We start from the raw sequence: 16510 nt of genomic DNA on the forward strand, positions 1-16510 counted from the left end.
GTTACTGAGTACCGATCAAGCAGTTGAACACTTTACAAGCCATGGGGAAAGTACACAATGAGAAAAGCAGAGACACAGGGAAGGAGCGGGCATCTCTCAACCCAACGTTCCTCGAGGAGGGGGGGCATGTGTGTGCACGTGTGTGTGTTGGGGAGCAGCTTCTGCGGGGTGTAGACAGAGAAGGTCTGCCTTCTGGTTCTTTCCTTCCTGCACCAATGGAGTTAAAGTAAAACAAAAACCCTTACCTTTGGGGTGCCTAAATGGTCTCTGGAAGTCCTACCTTTAAGGCACTACCCCCATCCCGGTAGAAAAGGACCAAGGTCTAATGTTTGCTGGGATTAATGGCTTGATTTCATGCAGGAGATAAAAAAAATGACCACACCGTTATGTCTTTCTTGCTATGTGCTCCTTGAAGGGTAGTTATCTGTTAATGAAAAAACCCCAGTGACTTGGTGTAGGTGGCCAGTTGGGGTGTGAAGACCTTGGGTTCATAGAGGAGTGCCAGCTCTGCATGTAATGGTGTTTAGTGTTGTTAGTCAGCTTTACAGATACAGTCTTGGAGAGGTTGAGTGTTGGGTAATCACTGGACATCCAGGAATGGATCAATGTGAGGCATGCTTTGAGAATGTGTATATGTTTGATGAAGGATGTCAGGACCCTGGCAAGTGTTGGGGTGGTGGCAGGGAAAAGGGTCCCTATGTGGGGTTATGGAGGGAGGAGGGGGCCTCTGTGGCGCCCAACAGGCTTCTCAAGACGTGTTCTCCACCCCTTTAGCAGGTCGTATGGCCAGGGGTGGAGAACAGCCAAGAGACTACATTTCCCAGCGACCCCGGCGGCAGGACACATGGGAACCGCGCCCACGCGAGAGCGCATGCGCGAGCCGCGCCCCACGAGCGCTGCTCGCAATACTGACCGGCAACCTGAGCAGACGTGCATCTGATGAGCTCCGGTCGGCAAGCATCAGCGGGGCACCAGCCCGCCTGAGAACACACCCCAGGCCCCGCGTCACAATCAAGAGATAAGTAGCGCATGGTCCTACGCGCAGCGGCTAACTGCATGGAAGAGATTTCTCATAAAACTAACTCGAAACCCACGAAAATCAAGTCGCGTACCAAACGAAACTAACTGGGCACAAACTATTAACCTTGCATGGGTAGTGCTTGCATAACTACCGCATGCACTATGGGGGGCATTGCATGGTCCTGACTACTAAGACCCGTGTGGGTAAAAAACGAAAGGCTCGGGCCGCTCGATCTCAGAACAATTAACCCTATAGGCTAGAGCTAGCGCACGCATCCGTTCTGACATTCCTTGTTTGTTTCTAGTGGAAGACGACTCCGCAGAACGGTGCGTGGATAGAAAAGACGGCAGTCGCCGCAGAGCACCTGAAAACGAAGCTAAGTTCAAGTTTATGTTTTTTGTTGCTTTTACTGACAGAGCGAGTCTAGAGAGTCACGTATAGCAGAATTGCACCTCACATGAAGCAATGTGGGGAATGCTATTTCTACATGCAGGAATGTGGGAATCTCGCATGCAATAATCTGGGAAATGTTTTGTAGTTGTTAGTGAATGACATTGGTATCCTGACAGGCTCTGCAGAAGCAGTTGGCCAAACTGGTTGGGGCTCCAGCACAAAGGCTCCCGAGTTCACTAGAGGTGGTAAGAGCATTGGCGTGACAGGTTACGACTCCATCGAATGGAAGCAGGAGCCAAGGAGCATGTTACCCTAATTCTCCCATTCCTATCCACAACTCCTTCCTCTACCTCTTTCCGGTGATCCTAAAACCCTCAACCCATCCAATCCACGGACCCTAACCCTCTTTCCCCGAAGGGTCGCGGAAGCCTGCGATGGTGTAATCTCCAGGCCCCAAGACCTAACGGGAAGGGAGGCGTTTGTGCTGCCTCTGCGCCAGGAGAAGAAGACTGAAGGCTCTGACAGAATTGCGAGCCCACGTGCAAATCAGGCGCCCAGGCAGTACAACCATGGCGGATGTGGTTACACTCCTTCAGGAATTGAAAGCGGAATTGACCGCAACCAGACAGGACTACCAGAATCTGGCGGGTCAGGTCCATACTTTAACACTCCAAAGCCAGGCCCAAGCTACGCCACTGCCAACCCCTAGAGTGTCATCCCCTATCCCAGTACAGGTGCAAGTGTCCACAGAATCACCAATACCCCTAGCAGCCCCAGAGAGGTACAATGGAGAACCTCAGAACTTTAATCAGTTTATAATGCAATGTCAACTGCATTTCTTAACCAAACCAGCAGTTTTTCGGACAGCTCAAGCGCGCACCGCGTTTGTAATTTCCTACCTTACGGGCGATGCGGCCTCATGGGCCACCCCCTTGGTCCGGAAGGACGACGGTTTGCTCTACGTTTGGGAATTGTTCCTCGAAGAATTTGGCAAGATCTTCAATCGTAGGGCTGCAACTTTAGTGAAGGATCGAGAACTGTTGACACTAAAACAAGGCAACAGAGGACTGGTTACTTATGTCACGGCCTTTAATCGACTGGCTATGGAAACCGATTGGCCCCAGGAAAAAAGGATGGCTTTATTCTATCAAGGGCTAAGGGAGGATTTAAAAGACCTAGTAGCACAGGTTTACCCACAACCAGAGACCTGTTCAACAATGATCGATCTAACTCTTAGATTGGACCAAAGACAAAGTGAGAGGCAACAAGACCGGCGCAGGTGGGCGAACAAGCCTCTAGTTAGGCTCGATCAACAAAAGACCCCAAAAACATCGGAAAGAGGAACTGACGAACCAATGCAGATCGGGACTGTGCGTGGGCCCCTGTCTAAAGAGGAGAAAGAGAAGAGGCGAAGAGAGAAACTGTGTCTATATTGTGGCAAGGCCGGCCACTTTGTGCGGGAATGTACAAACAAGCCTGTCAAGGGAAGTCCTTCGGGAAACGAGACCGCTCGCCCATGAGGGTGGCAAGGACGAGCAAAGTTGAAGACACCCCCGAAATGTGCAACATAGCCAGGCAGGTCATGTTTTGATAGCAGGTCACCTCAGGTGGGAAGAAAAGCAGACATCAGTGTCATTAATGGTAGATTCTGGAGCCACAGGGAGTTTCGTGGATCGTCAGGTGGCCTTGAAACTGGGTATTCCATTGTGTGACAAATCCCGTCCAGAAGAAGTCAAATCGGTGGATGGTTCGCAGTTGGTTTCAGGACCGATTACACAGCAAACGCTACCTTTACGCTTGAGTTGTGGAGTAACACATCAGGAAACGATCCGCTTTGACGTAATAGCGGCTCCCCAGTTCGGGTTTATTTTGGGGTTAACTTGGCTGCGGCGGCACAACCCAACCATAGATTGGAGCACCGGGGTACTGGAATTTAATTCCACTCACTGTCACGCGAACTGTGGAGCATCAGAGAAGGTAACTCATTGTGTAGGAGGAAGTTCAGAAACCGACCTGCCTATGGAATATGAAGCATATCGGGACGTCTTTAGCAAAGCCGCGGCCGAGACCCTACCCCCACACCGACCTTTTGACTGCCGAATCGATCTAATGGAAGGAGCAGTATTACCCTGCAGTCGAATATACGCACTTACGGAAGCAGAAGACAAACATCTGAAAGAATATATCGAAAAGAACTTGGCTAATGGGTTTATTAGACATTCCAAGTCTCCAGTTTCCTCAGCCCTGTTTTTCGTGCCTAAGAAAACAGGGGATCTAAGAACGTGCATTGACTACAGGGCAATTAACAAGATAACCATCAAAAATCGTTACCCCCTGCCTTTGATACCTGTGTTGTTAGATCAGGTACGCGGATCCACAATTTACACCAAGCTAGATCTCCGTGGGGCATATCACCTGGTACGGGTAAAACAAGGCGACGAGTGGAAGACAGCATTCCGCACGAAGTTTGGCCTGTATGAATATCAGGTAATGCCCTTCGGGCTCTGCAATGCACCAGCAGCGTTTCAACATTTTCTAGATGAAGTTTTGCATGATTACATCGATGTATTTGCAGCAGTGTACATCGACGATATACTAATCTACTCACGAGACCCAAAAGAACACCAGGGTCATGTTAAGGCCATTCTGCAAAGGCTACGGGAACATCATTTGTACGCCAAGTTAGAAAAATGTGAATTCCATCAAACAACGGTAGAATTCCTGGGGTTTATTCTGTCACCTCAAGGGGTCACCATGGATGAAAAGAAGGTGCAATCCATTCTAAACTGGCCCTCCCCTGGTTCAGTGAAAGACATTCAAACTGTCTTAGGATTTGCCAACTTCTATCGCCGTTTTATCGATGGCTTTGCTAAGAAGGTGCAGCCCATGACACGACTACTACGGAAAGGAGTTCCATTCCAGTGGGACGAGAAGGCAGAGGAAGGTTTTCAAGCTCTGAAGGCAGCCTTCACCACTGCGCCAGTTCTGCGACATCCGGATCCAGCCAAGCCGTACATTGTGGAAACCGACGCTTCCAGTTATGCTGTTGGGTCAATATTATCACAAAGAGATGAAGACGGTCAGTTGCATCCAGTTGCCTTTTACTCCCGGATGTTGTTGCCAGCTGAACAAAACTATGCCATAGCAGACAAGGAGCTACTGGCTATCAAAACAGCCTTCGACGAATGGCGCCATTACTTAATGGGGGCTCGACACACTGTCACGATATATACAGACCACCAAAACTTACAATTTTTGAAATCAGCCAAAGCATTGAGTCCAAGACAGCTTCGGTGGGCAACGCAATTTTCGGAATATGATTTTGTGGTGACATACCGTCCGGGTATAGAAAATCGGAAAGCTGACATACTGTCACGGTACCCTGAACCTAGTCCGGATTCCAGTCAATCAGAACTCGTGCCAAAGACAATTTTGGACCCAAGTCGTGTCATAGGTAGCATAGCTGTGGATACTATCTTTGAAGATATCAGAAAGGCCATGTCAGCACAGGAATTAGTGCATTGGACAGCCGGAGACAAAAACAAAACCGTGAAAGACGGGCTACCTTTCTTTAAATCAGCGTTGTATCTCCCAACAGTACCTCTTCGTCAACAGGCCATGCGATGGTGCCATGACTCACCCTTCGTGGGACATCCAGGGAAGAAAAAAACTGTAGAATTACTTCTCAGGCATTTCTGGTGGCCAGGGATAAATCAGGAAGTTCAACAACACATCGCCAAATGTGAAACCTGCTTGAGAAATAAGTCGGAGCATCAGAAACCGGCAGGGGTTTTACAACCACTCCCAACACCACCCACCCCATGGCATACCGTGTCTATGGATCTGATAGTGGAGCTACCACAAAGTCACGGTTACAATGCCATCTTGGTTGTAGTGGACTATCTCACCAAAATGGCACACTTCATTCCTTGCCAAGGAACCCCCTCGGCTAGCACAGTGGCGGACTTGTTTCTACAACATATAATCCGTTTACATGGCATACCCTATAATGTAATTTCGGATCGAGGACCACAGTTCACATCAAGGTTCTGGCAGGCCTTTTGCAAATCAGTGGGAATGGAAATAAGGCTCTCAACCAGCTATCACCCGGAGACAGACGGTCAAACTGAACGCTTGAACCAATCATTAGAGCAATACCTTCGTTGTTTAACACAAGGTTTAGAGAACAATTGGGCAAAGGTGATATGGCTGGCTGAACTGGCGTATAATAACGCATTTCACACATCAACGAAAACCTCGCCCTTCTATAGTATGTATGGGCATCATCCTCGCTTTCAGCCGGTGCCTCAATACGAGTACCCAGAGGTACCAGCAGCGGTGACAAAAAAGAAGCAGCTAGAGGTAATCTGGCAGCAGGTACGAGACAATTTGGATAAAGCCAAACAGGCATACAAACTACAGGCAGACAAGAAAAGGCGTCCCAGCCCGCAATACCGGATTGGGGACAGGGTTTGGCTGTCGACACGGAATCTTCGGTTACAGGGGTCGCCTAAGTTCAAACCTCGATTCATTGGCCCATTTAAAATCACAGCTCTGATTGGACCAGTAGCAGCAAAACTGGATCTACCGGCAAACATGAAAGTGCACCCAGTATTTCACGTTGCTTTGCTCAAACCAGCTCCGTCTTTCATTCCACCGACGAAGCCTCCACCTGTCCTAATCGATGGGTACCCTGAATTCGAGTCCCAGGCTATCCTAGATTCACGAGTAAGGTGAGATGCACTGTGGTATTTGGTGGATTGGGTGGGATATGGCCCTGAGGATAGGTCCTGGGAACCAGCGTCTAATATTCATGCTCCTCGGCTCCTCCGCCAATTCCATCGACGAAATCCCTCTAAACCTGGGCCCACCGGAGGGAGGGGAGGTACTGTCAGGACCCTGGCAAGTGTTGGGGTGGTGGCAGGGAAAAGGGTCCCTATGTGGGGTTATGGAGGGAGGAGGGGGCCTCTGTGGCGCCCAACAGGCTTCTCAAGACGTGTTCTCCACCCCTTTAGCAGGTCGTATGGCCAGGGGTGGAGAACAGCCAAGAGACTACATTTCCCAGCGACCCCGGCGGCAGGACACATGGGAACCGCGCCCACGCGAGAGCGCATGCGCGAGACGCGCCCCATGAGCGCTGCTCACAATACTGACCGGCAACCTGAGCAAACGTGCATCTGATGAGCTCCGGTTGGCAAGCATCAGCGGGGCACCAGCCCGCCTGAGAACACACCCCAGGCCCCGCGTCACAATCAAGACATAAGTAGCGCATGGTCCTACGCGCAGCGGCTAACTGCATGGAAGAGATTTCTCATAAAACTAACTCGAAACCCACGAAAATCAAGTCGCGTACCAAACGAAACTAACTGGGCACAAACTATTAACCTTGCATGGGTAGTGCTTGCATAACTACCGCATGCACTATGGGGGGCATTGCATGGTCCTGACTACTAAGACCCGTGTGGGTAAAAAACGAAAGGCTCGGGCCGCTTGATCTCAGAACAATTAACCCTATAGGGTAGAGCTAGCGCACGCATCCGTGCTGACATTCCTTGTTTGTTTCTAGTGGAAGACGACTCCGCAGAACGGTGCGTGGATAGAAAAGACGGCAGTCGCCGCAGAGCACCTGAAAACGAAGCTAAGTTCAAGTTTATGTTTTTTGTTGCTTTTACTGACAGAGCGAGTCTAGTGAGTCACGTATAGCAGAATTGCACCTCACATGAAGCAATGTGGGGAATGCTATTTCTACATGCAGGAATGTGGGAATCTCGCATGCAATAATCTGGGAAATGTTTTGTAGTTGTTAGTGAATGACATTGGTATCCTCACAGGCTCTGCAGAAGCAGTTGGCCAAACTGGTTGGGGCTCCAGCACAAAGGCTCCCGAGTTCACTAGAGGTGGTAAGAGCATTGGAGTGACAGGTTACGACTCCATCGAATGGAAGCAGGAGCCAAGGAGCATGTTACCCTAATTCTCCCATTCCTATCCACAACTCCTTCCTCTACCTCTTTCCGGTGATCCTAAAACCCTCAACCCATCCAATCCACGGACCCTAACCCTCTTTCCCCGAAGGGTCGCGGAAGCCTGCGATGGTGTAATCTCCAGGCCCCAAGACCTAACGGGAAGGGAGGCGTTTGTGCTGCCTCTGCGCCAGGAGAAGAAGACTGAAGGCTCTGACAAAGGATATCTTGAGAGCGTTGTGTTATCTGCGTATTGGTGGATGTGGATATTGTGTGGAGCCAGGAAGGTTCAGAAAGTTGAAATATAAAAGTTGAAGATCAAGTGGAAGAGGATGGATCCCTGAAGGACTCCACCAGAGATGGGTAGAGTTGGTGACTGGATGAACCCATTTGGATGAATTGCTGGTGGTTAGAAAAGTAGAATTCCAACCAGCTGACGGTATTCTTGCTGATTTTCATGTGTCAACAGGTGCACTGGAAGTATTGAAGGAATTCCAAATGACAGGCTTACCCAAAGGAGTTCCTAAAGCCACACCTTCTTTCATATTATTAGCAGCAGGCTCAATGACCTTAGATGTATTTTGTTAAATTATTTTTATTTTTTTATTGTGTCTTAAACATATTTCTTTTTTTACACAACTTCAAATAAAACAACATATACATATTACTTTCAGTAACCATCTTTACACAAACATATTTACTCATAAAAAAAACCTGCCCCCAAATCTAACCAAACCACAGCAATTGAAATCCAAACTAAACAGAGAATGTTGTAACAATCAAAAAAGAAGGACAACATAATGCCAGGATAATAAAAAGAAAACAAGAAAATCCAAGTTAAAGTCAATCTTATGTGATAACATTACATTTTTGAAGAACTTGTATCACTTTTATCGTGAGTGCTGTCTCCAGCGACATGATGTCCTTGGCCGTACGTGCGGTCTAATAAATTCTGTTAACATAACATAGCATAACATGACCAGCAATCAATCTGTGTCAAAACATATCTGCCAAAATTCCATCTTCTCTATCCACAAACCTTTGTAGAAGAGTTTCTCTTGTATCCCAAATACCCTCACACTTCATTAGTAGATGTCTTAATGTCTACTTCCCGGGGTCTTTACAAATAGCACACATCTATACAATATCTTTACATAGCGGAGTGGCGGCGAGTGGCAGTCCTGCAGTATCCCCTACCTGCAGAGTCTGCCTTCCCTATCTTCACTTTTGGAGGCAGAGCTCTTTTTCAGCTGTACTATAACAACCCCTACAGTCCGTGGAGCAGACGTGGTGTGGCGGTGAGTGGCAGTCCTGCAGTCATGGCTGTCGAGGCTGCGAGGACTGCCTCCTCCATTAACTCCCCTACAGCTGACGTTGAAGCAAGGCGATGGACGCGTAGCTCGCGCCCCCTTTCAATCCCAGAGGAACTGGTGGTTACGAAACTTAACCAAGAATACTCCTTTTCCTTTTCCGCAGTTCGCAGCCCAACAGAAAAAAGAAACAAACCAGCAACCAAAACGTTAAACTATAGACAAATGCGGAAGAAACCTGTTGATCTCTTGACTCCTCTACCGGCCCCGGCAAAAGAAGCCTACCGAGCAAAGACTCAATTGGAGAATCAACAACCGCAAGTTCCCATGCCATTGGCCACGGAGGATCTGCAATGAAGCTCCAACCTCTGCGAGTACTGCAGACCGTGCAAATACTGTCCCACTGGCCCGCTCACCTGTTGGTCCCGGAGGGGATGGCAGGTCCACGTTGCCCCCGTGAGAGGTTCCGGGTCTATGGCAGGGAGGGACGCCGATCCGAGAAACCGAGTCTCGGCCAAACTTCAACACGAGAGCCGGCTTCGGCGGCGGGGAGCAAAGTTTGCTACACGCGGATGATCCAGCGGTGGCAGAGACTGAAGTAGCCGTACCCTACAGCTGCGTCGCAGACAAAGCTATCATAAACTGCAACGCAGAGGCAGGAGAAGGAAACCCCGACCACTGGAGGCGTGACTCTTCGGAACTTGCATCAAGGGCCTCCCTCGACCATCCTCCCTTGGAAGGCACGCCTGACGCCAGTGACTATGGTGCCCTCGTGAATTCACCAACAATGTTAGACAAGCCGAGCACCATCACTATACCGGCTCAGCCAAATCAAAGAAAACGCCCTAGATACTCGCCTTCAGCCCACAACACAATGAAAAACAAACAACCCGAATGGGAAAAGAAAGAAAATAAAAAGAGAGGGTTGTTTTTACACAAGGGCATAGTCACCAAGAAAAACAGAAATGGAATGACAGCCTACTCAAACAGAACAGGAAATGCAATGCATAACGCCACCTCACAAAACCTGCTCTCAGGTATTTTCAACCCTAAAAACCCCCAAAGTCCACTTTACACAGCAGAGCTCACTGATATTGAAATCTTGGAAGCGCTCAAAGACAGCCAACCAATTTTGAAACACAGGAAGTTGGACCATTGGACATTCTGTCCACAATCGCTGGCGGCCTTTGCAGCCTCTAATTTACACCAAACTCACAGAGAGGTTTTACCTCCAAATACCCCAGAGCAAACTGTAACTCCGACAAAACAGAAATCACAGGTTTTGAAGGCGGACGGGGTGGCACCCCAAAAAGACCTCTGTGAACCATCAATGTTATTGCCCTGGACAAACCCTAGTACAAACGACGACAAGGAACTAGGAGACCTCCAAAAAAGTAACTTTAATGGAAACACCTCAGACTCTACTTGTAACTACTGAAGCGCAAGTGCGTGTTCCATCTAGCACACCAAAAAACTCTTCTGAAGACAAATCATTAAAGGCACCAGCAGGGCCTAATTCCAGCACTACCGACGTCCTGAATCGAGACATATATCAAATACATTGCAAAGGAAATATATAGGACTTTCAACCTTTAGTGCTAGAAGCACAAGTACCAACAAGCCCCCGAAAAGAGGAAAACCAACTCAGTCCTCAAATACCCCAGCGGGACATAAGGTCCCCGGTATACCACGACAAGATTGATGTCTCACTAGCAGCGGGTGTGGCCAAATCAACTATGCCAAACTACGCCGTTCCTTTCAAAAAAGAAATTCTTCAAAGCTCCAGAAACGGCTTTGGAAGTCCTAAGTCGACTCCGGTTCTATTTCCTTCGCGGGGGCCACACAGAAGATATTCTCTTCACCAGCCGCCCACAAGATACCACCAAAAACCTTTAATGACACCACTAACTATTCCTTCTCCACCAAGAAGTCCAAGTGGCCAAGGCAAATCTCCTTTAAAAGCTCCACCAGTAAAAAAACTTGACATTTTTTCCATTATGTCTGCAATTTCAATAGGTCTCACTCCGTTCACAAAACTCTATGAATCTCTAAATGAGACCCTAAAATACCATAACTCAATTCAGGCTATGATGTATACTAAATTGATCTATTTAGAGGGCTACGTGATGGCCCATGAAGAAGGCCTGAAACTGGTCAAAGAACAAAAACATTACTCTGCCTCATCCCAACATCAACCTAGAGATTCAAACTCAGCAACTGCCGATATGAGGCAAAATAAAATTTCATGAGAGGTGGGGGAACAAACATCTCCGTTCATAGATTTGACTGTGCAAATCGCTTCTAGAAACATTCAAACTCAAACTGAAGCAATTCCAACGAAAACAGCAACAACAACTCAAGTCCAAGGAGGGAGTAAGGAAGTGGTGCTGGTAGTGGATGACACCATCCCCTCAGACTCAGGAAACACCATTGCGGGCCAAAGTGCCGACCAACCTTTCCTGATTTTTAAGAAAAACCAAGTAGAAAAGGACTTAAGCAAAAAGTGTGAAAAACAAGTTCCGAAGCTTATGAAACAACCGACAATTTCGAGTGAACTCAAAACGAACTTGAGTAAAGAAAGGCCTGCACCTGTAAGGAGAGATACCTGTCCTCCTTTAACCCAGAGTGTCTCAATCATTCTAAGCGCGGATAGACAATCTCCTAAAACAACTGAAGAATTCATGGCCCTGGAGCCTTTGATGAATATCAGCCAACACCTAGATGAGTGTCCCCAAAAAGATCCTATTGAGGAAGTACCTGAAACTCCTGGAAGAACAGTAACTTTCGTGGGCCTCCCTCAAAGCTCGGCGGACAGCTTGGAAGAAGTCAATCCAAAACAAACTTCAGCTTTCCTTACGCTAGAAGAACGTCGTAATAAAATAAATCAAAACTCGAAGAATTCTCAAACGAAAATAAGTGATCATTCGCCCACAAACTGGAGTAAAAACCAAAGTCCGACAACGTCTCCCTTTCAAACGGCAAAAGACACCAGACCAAGACTTTCCCCACACAGAAATCAAACTCGGACTCACTTCATCTCAAAAGAGGATCAGACACAAGAGAAAGCCACTTCCAGGGCAAAATCTGACACCGACTACCGAAAATCATGAAGCAACGCACCCCATTACCGATCCAAAACAGAAAAATATCGTAAGATTTCCAATGCCACACAAGAACGGCAGTGGGTTCTTAAATTAGAACAAATCCAGGGAAACCACGTCAACGTGATTCTAAACCAAAGTTCAGTGCTAATCCTGTTCAATCATGTACCAAAGCTGAGGACAATAAAAACTGACGATCTAAAGATCGTTGACCCGAGCCATAAGAAAGGGAGGGCGCAAACCTACCTCCACATTACATCAGCATCGGTCAAAGACCTATTAAGAAGAGAAGCAAGAGAACTACTGAGACTGGGTTACGATCTTACTGAGTCAAACAACATCAGTGAACATTCACGCAGTAAGTCCCGCACTTCAAGGGGAAATGAAAGGCTACAAACTCAGCATTCACGAAGCAAAGAAAGCTCCCAAAAGAACCATTGAAGAAACACGGCGCGTTTCTCTGTAATACCAAATCAGAGCAAGCACAACTCTACCGCAGTGCACGATCAAGCTTCCTTCGATCGAGTAAATTCATACTCGAAGGTTCAAGCCAAATCTAACCCGAAGTATGGTGAAAAAGGGCAAAAAATTGACACCAACATCCGATCAACTACAACTAGTAGCCCATCTTCACAGGTTCTGCGAAAAACGTTTAGCCAATTGGTTAAACCCATGTCATTGGATCAGGTCGCACACACGTCCAAGGCAACTGCTACGGGCCTATGGGCCTGGCTTCCTAAAGCTCTCACATTAAGGAAGTCCAAATAGCAACTCAAGAACTCGGACTATAGCCTCAAAGAGCAGCAGCCAACAGATGTAGTTAGATACACAATTCGTCTTTGTTCTTGGAACACCAGGGGTTTTCAACACTTGACCGCCCTGGGTGAAATCCACCTTGGTGAGTACGATATCCTTTGCCTAAAAGAAACGTGGCTAACAAAATTACCAAATTTAGATGGCTACGAACGTTCCTTGGCACCGGCCCTAAAAAGCACGAAAGGCCGTCCTTCGTCTGGCCTCTTGACAGCTATCCGCATGGGACATGGTTTAAAGCTGGAAAAAGTTTTAAGTGCAAATCAACACCTTTTAGCAGTACTACTAAAATGGTCTCACCAAAGTGACCGTGATAAGAAAGAACAAAGCACGCCCCTAGCCATCCTAAACACATACTGGAACCCAGCTAAAATAGAAGCGTCAACCTTCCTCAGAGAAATGGAATCAGAAATTGATGAGATCCTAACAGCCCACTCAGTGACACACATATTAATTTGTGGAGACCTAAACGCTGTATGCTCATTACGTAAACCTAAAAAATCCTTGACCACGACCGATCTCAGAGGTATGCAGTGGCACGATCTAATAAAATCTAGACAGTTTTAAAGTCTGGATTCGGTTTTTCCTGACCAGTCCCTCCAACCGACTTGGTCCAACGGTGTATCTCAGTCATCAATCGACGACATATTCATTTTGTGACCGTTCCTGGATCGGATCACGTCCTTTGAGGTGAAACAAACCAAGGCCAGTGACCACAACCCTCTAATTGCATCGTGGCAAAGTACAAATGACCCAGTGGTTACGCTGACCTATCAGCCTGAACTAAGTGCACAAGGAAACAGACTACGCCTCTCAGTCAAAGACATCAAAGATCTGTCAAACAAGTACAACAAGGCCAAATCCAGTGAACTGGAGTACGTGATTGACTATGGCCCCCTGTTAATAACATACAAGAAGCACGGCCAAACGAGACCACCCTCTACATCGGTGAAGTAGAAAAACGACGAGAATACTGAAAAGCCACTAGACTCGCGGCTACGCTTGACATTAACCAAGCGAAAATCGTCAAAGCGAAAGCAAAATCCACCTACCGCTCCTGGCTAAAATCACACCAAAGAATCCTATATCAACAGGATTCCGAAGCCACACTGAGATTCATCTGTACAAAAAATTCGAGAGGATTCTGGTCATTGTTAAACTCTAAGCTATCCATCAGGAGCAAAAACATCCAAAACGTGATTGGTGAAGTAACCTCGGAAAAGTACATAAAGGAAACTTTTAAACTACCCCAGGGCATGAATTTTCCTACGACAGTGAGCCAAGAGACCCCTTGGGTTAAATTCAACGATCAAGGAAAAATCCTCGATCTAATAAGCAAACTGAAAAACTCAAGGGCTCCGGGACCAGAAGGCATTACAAACATTGACCTAAAATCCCATCCCGAAGCCTGGTCTACTTTCATAAGTCAAGTTTTCTCAAGATGTTCAGAATCAAAATCAATCCCTGCTTCTTGAACTACAGCTAGGATCGTACCAATATCCAAGAAGGGCGACATCAATGATCCCGCAAATTATTGACCTATAGCGCTTCTTGACCCCATAGGAAAGTTATTTTTTTATTTTTTTTAATTTTATTGTAAAACTTCAACTTGATAAAATTATATCATGTTTTTGTTACATTTCATCTAAAAGAGAGAAAAAAAAAGTTAAGTATTTCTTCCTTTCCTTCTTTCCAACTCTTCCTTCGTATTACTCAGATCTTATTTAACAGTTCAAGCTAGGCTATTGGGAGAGTCGGTCTCACGGACTACTATCCGATATAAATGGGTTGTTTCCGATTGCGCAGTTATGCCATTCAGATAGGAACTGACTTTAAAGCTTCATCAAAAAAGTTAATTAAGTGACAGGACAGCTTGATGTTATGCCCTGCCACAGCATAGTCCCACCAATCGTCTGACTCATTGGATAATGGTTTGAATTCTTTTAAATGTACTTCACGTAGTTTAGTCAACATGGGACATGCTGCTGCCAGATGTTTTAGAGACTCGACTGCTGATGTTTTGCAGAAGCGGCATTTGTTGTTGACTGTATCTTTGTTCTTACGCATCCAGAGCATCTCATTAGTGTTTAGAGCATTCAATCGTAACCTCAAAAATTGTGCCCTATGATGGCGTGAAGGGCAGTCTGTGAGAAATTTTGGTTGAGAGTGTAATTTAACCATGCTTCTGGAGGAAGGAAGGGTGGACTTGAGGGCTGAGCGGCTGTTGTACGTTGTAATCCAATCCCATGTTGCTAGCTTCTTCTTCGCGTGTTGTGGGCGCTGGATTAACTCTTCTTCAAGTATGCCTGCTTCAGCCATAATCAAGTTTAGCTTAAGCTTCCATGCATGAATCAGTACGTTATCCGTGGAATCTTTACTTGGCTTGAGAATGTTATATGCGGGTATAGAGGAACCAAGTAGTATCTTACGTAGAGTTGATAAAGATTTCCAGACGATTGTCATGTAGATTGAGTTCAGAGCTAACTCATATCTCAGTGCTGATATTGAGGTGTAATTCGGAAGATTCAAGACACGTCTCCAAAATGTTCCTTCCAAACGGCTCCAGACATTATGATCGATGTTCAAGGCAGCTTCACCGCCAAAGGTTATTGTTGGTATTACTTTTTGGAGGTAGAACATGATAACAGGCGTGATGGAAAATTTCCCATAGTCAAAGTTGATTTTGGCCGCTTGAAGACTCAAGATCTTTGTTTTAGCTATCAAGTCATCTATCCAGGCAGCTTCACATAGCGAGTCATTGACCATTGCACCTAGATAGTGGATCGACTTGACGACATCTAGGGCTTTTTGCTCTATATGCCAACGGAAAGATTTATCTTTCTTTGACATGGATCGTCCAATGCAGATAATTTTTGTTTTCTCTGCATTCAAACAGAGCTCATTGGCGGATAGAAACTCTTGCAAGCGGGAGAGAAGATGTTGGAGGCCGATTTGAGTCTGGTCGACCAGCACTATGTCGTCAGCGTAGACCAGATGATTTACAGTGTGACCATTGAGCTTGGGAGGAAAGCAATGGACAGACTTTAGCCACTCTGGTAGGTCGGCTATAAAGAGTTTAAAGAGGTCTGCTGCGAGTGGACAGCCTTGTTTGACGCCTTTGAACGTTCTTATTGGATCTGTGAGGTCGCCTTGTGAATTGACTCTGATTTGGATCGAGGTGTCAGAGTGCAGGGCGATGATGGGATCTAACAGATGATCTGGGCACTCCCACAAGTGTAATTTTGCCCATAATTTGGTCCGATTGATGGCGTCAAAAGCTTGTCGAAGGTCGACGAATGCAAAAAAGATTTTTTTTTTTCGCTTCCAGTGCTGTCGATTTTAGAAATGACAAGAGTATAAGGTTCATATCGGTGCCAACATTTTTTGTGAAGCCTGATTGTCTGGAGTCAAATTTACCAGATGAGAGGGCCCAATTAACCAGCTGTTGGCGCAAGAAGGATCCAAAAATCTTGCCAATAGTGTCGAGAAGGGTGATCGGGCGATAGTTCGCAGGGTCAGCCCGACAACCCTTCTTATATATCGGGACCACTATTGCCTTGGACCAGGAAGAGGGCAGCTTCTTGCTAGTAGCAATCTGAAGAAATAGTTCGTGGATGAATTTGGCCCAATGTGATTTGTGCTTTTTAAGCATCAGATTTGATATTTGATCGGGGCTGGCAGCTCTTGAATTGTTTAGCTTAGCGATTGCAAATTCAATCTCTTCGCACGAAGGTATAAGGTCCCAACTGGAATTTGACACACTCGGCAGGAGAGAAACTTCCAATGCAGAGTTTTCATATAATAAAGTGAAATATTCACGCCATTTCTCGCTCAGAATTTCATTAGAAATTGAAGGATTGGATTTCGAGCGACCTCCATTTAAAATGGCCCAGATTTCACGTGTGTTTTTCT

Source organism: Ambystoma mexicanum, chromosome 10 (genome assembly GCF_040938575.1).
Source record: "Ambystoma mexicanum isolate Mex_15411 chromosome 10, UKY_AmexF1_1, whole genome shotgun sequence".
NCBI lineage: Eukaryota > Metazoa > Chordata > Amphibia > Caudata > Ambystomatidae > Ambystoma > Ambystoma mexicanum.